A 4,587-nucleotide genomic window follows, 5' to 3' on the forward strand; every position below is an offset into this window, starting at 1 on the left:
AGCCTCTTCATTTAGAGAGCCGATATAATAATCCTCTTAGGATTCTTGGGTTTGTCCCCCACAAAGGTGAATTCTTCCTTGTCACGGGGTCTGAAAATTATCATCTTCTCTATACATAGCACACTGGATCTATATACAAACATCCAATCCATTCCTAAAATCACATCGAAGTCGGTTTTGTCCAACTCGATCAAGTGTGCATTCAAGTTATGTCTATTAACAGTCACCAGACACGGTTCATATACATAATTCAAACCCACCACACTCCCTATGGGTGTACTGACTGCCAAGCACTGAGTTAAACTCTTGGGTGGAATTCCCATCTTTCTCGCAAATGTCAATGACATAAATGAATGGGAAGCTCCTGAGTCAAATAACACATATGCAAGTAATAATGAGATCAATAAGGTACCTGTCACCACACTTGGTGTAGCTTTCGCATACTCGGCTATCATAGTAAATACCCTTCCTTGTGGCTTCTGGCCTTGTGGTGGCTGTGCTAGCCTATTGGCTGCATATGTTTGCTAGGGCCTAAGTGGTAGAGTATAAGGTGCATCACTTGTCTGACGGTGGGGGCATGGCCTGACTAAGTGATCGGGTTGGTCATAATGGAAACATCGAGGGTTAAAACCCACAGACTGAGATCCACCACTGGATCAGGAAGACTAAGAGGCTTGGCTTACATCAGGCTTTCTAAATTGAACCGGAGTTGGGTTGATATAAGGGCCTCTGGAAAGGTTGCTTGCTCCCCAGGAATCAATTGACCCCATGGGTCTGTTTCCCATTCCTTATTGTGATGTGAAATTATCTTTGTGCCAGTCCTCGATGGACTTCGCTACTTGGACCACCTCAGCATAAGTCTGTAGCTTTAACCCAACCATTGTTGAACTAATTCTTGGCCTCAACCCTTTCTCGAACTTCTTGGCCTTGGCCTGATCACTTCATATGTGTTCAGGAGTGAAGCAATATAGCTCATCAAGCATTGCTGATATTCCAGTACTGAACGGGACCCTTGCACCAAGTGCAGAATTCACTCTCCCATCTATCTCTGAAGATCTCGGGAAAGTATTTCCTAAAGAAAGTCTCTTTAAAATCTTCCTAGGTGGGGTTTGGGTTTTCTACCCTCAGAATGGGCTGAGTGGCTCTCCACTAAGCATTTGCCTCGTTCTAAAGTTGATAGCCATCATATAGTATCTTTTGCTTGTCAGTGCAACCCATCAACCTAAAAACTTTTTCCATACCACCAATCTATCTTGATGGTGACAATTGATCTTGGCTCACATTGGAGAAGTACGGGGGCCTAAGCCTTTGGAACTTTTCCATCATCTTAGTTAGATCGGTCCACCCTTCCATGTGTGCCTGAGCTTGTACGTTGTCCTTGCACTTGCTCTTGCACCCCATCAGATATTTGTCGAGTGGCACGGCCAGCGAGCATCAGGGCTGGCACCAATGGAGTAGGGGGTATGGTTGGTGCATTTTGGGTTCCCATAACTACTTGGATTTGGGCATCGATCCCAGCCATAAATTGGGCTTGCTGTTCCTCCACCCCATGCATCATGTTGCCCATTATGGTAGCAACATCTTGGGTCGTGAGAAAGGGTGGGTCCAATAGCACGTTAGGTGGCCTACCCCAGTTTTGAATAGGGGAAGCGGGAGGCGACAAGTTGGAATTAGAACAGGTGTTTGTTTGAATTTTAAAAGTAACCGCAAGCGTACAGATCAGTGTAGCTAACGGGTCGAACACAAGGAGAGTAGCCACTTTATTTTTAGCTTCATTTGTCACACCCCACTTCCAGTAGACCCAACTTACCACTAAGAATACCGACAGTGTGAGTATGACGAATACCTGTCTTACGAACCTACCAAGATCTCTAATAGCGGTACCTTAACATTTCACAATCTCACATCACAAACCAACCATAAGTAGGGGAATCAGAGTATAGTAGCAGAATCATCAATAAAATGGAGAAATTATCTAGTGATAAAATATTATCCATAACCGTGTTATCCTTTTATAGTTATCCATGACGTATAACTAATAAGTTTAAAAGAAATGTACCATCCACATACTCGTATCAAAATCACCAGAAATATGTCGAACACCACATGGTGCCACGTATGCACAGAAATCACAAGCAACAGTCCTGGCTATGCTCCTTCGCGTCTGGCATCCACTAGTCGCTCACTTCGTACTTGGGTCTAGAGGATAGAGAATCACTAGCCATGGGAATGATCGTACCTACATCATCATCTAAAAAGAGGGTGTATACATGGGGTGAGCTTTCCAACTCGCTCAGTGAGGGGTGGAGGTTCAAGCACATCCAAGTATAACAATCGCAATAATAATTTATAATGCATGATTGTAGAAATTAAACACATAGTCCATGATGCTAGTGATGCAATTCATTTATTATATTATCCACTTAACAATACAACTAAGTCTGGTAAAATGAGACTATTGCGCATTAGGTTGTATCATTCATCTCGGAGCCACCATCGACTATGCAAGGATACAAACCTTAGCAGTGAATAGAAAGCCTATTGGTCCCCGTATGCATCAATGGCTCACCCAATAAACCCCTGATAACCCCTCCTGGCTGTTATGGCATGGTACCAATCATCGACCACGCCTAACAAGTTCTTGCCTCTGGCAACGATCACATCGTACTGCAGGTGTGGCATTCAGGAAAGGCACATTGAACATACCACAATGGGTTATCCAACACCTTTACCCCTGTTGGCAAGGGTTTGTAGCATAAGGAGTGATACCTAACCACATATATGCTACATGCCTTCATAATGATACAGTTAGTATGAATAACACGATACCAGCAAGACCTCTGCCACAAAGTGTAATCCATCTCCAAATACAGTCCCGAGTACACGATACCAGTAACACATCAGCCACAAAGTGAAACCCGAGAGCGTTTACCTAATCTAGCATGCATATCATAGTTGTGTATGGACTACAAAACATCGGTACCAATCATCAGCCACGAAGCGTATCCATTTCCAAATGTAGTCCTGGGGTACACGATATCTGCGAGACCTTGGTGACAAAGTGTAACATGCGACTACAACTAATTCTAATGCACATAATCAATGCATGAATGCAATAAACACATAGAAATTATGACACCGGTACCATCTCGGATTCTACCTCATATATACAACCAAACACACAGCAATCATGGTACCGGTACCACCTTGACCACATTGGATCTCGTCATACTTCTCCATACAATTCATATCATAATCGTAAAATGACAAATGTAACATATGACATATCATCATAATATTTGAAGAATTACAATTAAACATGTAATTCTAAGCATGTGAGCAGTTTAATAATAATGAACATTCCAAAAATAAACATAGTCCATCCCCTCACCTGGTTTATGTTCGAGTGTGTTAGGGTTCAAGTCCGGCCATCGATCGATCAGATCAACTTTGGTCTAGGGGCATGTGCATGTCACTGTCCTAGATAAGGGCAATCGTACATCAGCATGTGTCAAAAAGATCGGGAGAGGCCCACTTGGGTCACCCACAAAAGATACAATCAGGGTTTCCCAGTGACAATAATGTCACTAGAAATATCAGTACTGTTTTCGATGGTAGTGATAGAGAGCTCACAAGCCTCTGTGATCCACCAAAAATATGCCACTTAAAGCAGGCCTAGTGGATCCAGTGGCTTGCTTCCGATGGTGGTACAAAACTGTCCACTCATTTTGGGGCTTCTCGGTTCAAGCCCGATCATCGGCATTTGTTCTGTGGAGGTTGCAGGGAATGGTCCTAGCATCATTCTAAGCCAACAAAATCCCAATTTCACTAAGCCATTTGGGAGATGCGTCGATCGATCGATCGAAACCCTAGTTGGTCATTTGGCACTACTTATTGTTGGAGCTCACTGGGCTTGGTTCGAGTTTGGTAATAACACCGAGAGGGTAGAATACGCATTCCACAACCTCCACGCGGTTTGTACACTAAGATTGCATCCAAACCTAGCTTTGTCTAGGTAAAAAATGAAGAGAGAGAGAGAGAGAGAGAGAGAGAGAGAGAGAGTGGTGGAAGGGAGTGTACTTACCTTCGACAACTAGGCGATAGCCGACACCAAGGTAAGCCTTCTTCCTTCTTCTTCCCCTTCTTCTTCTTATTTTCTCTCCTCTTTCTCTTCTTCCTTATGTTGGACACAAGAGAAATGAGGAATGAGGAATGAATTCCTCATTTATTACTTAAGTGTTAATTTTGGACCATAGGGTCTATTTGGTTGGACCCTAATCATACCGATCGGGTTATTATGACTTTCGAAGCCTAAGAACCTAACCACTTAGGTCTGAAACGCATTAACGTCAAGAAAAAATGTGGGGGATGATTTGGGATCAACCACGACTATTTATGATGTGAATGGCGGGACCCATGGGCATCGACACCTTGACAGTAGCCTGTTAGGCTCACCGAAAACAGCCCATTGGATTCAGCCCTAGTGGATCTGATGGCTCATTTTTGATGGTCAAGACAGCTTGCTACCTTAGCTGCTTGCTATCTTACAATTGGTTTTGCACGGGTGGTTAACCTCGGCCATCCTCA

Source organism: Macadamia integrifolia, chromosome 12 (assembly GCF_013358625.1).
Source record: "Macadamia integrifolia cultivar HAES 741 chromosome 12, SCU_Mint_v3, whole genome shotgun sequence".
NCBI lineage: Eukaryota > Viridiplantae > Streptophyta > Magnoliopsida > Proteales > Proteaceae > Macadamia > Macadamia integrifolia.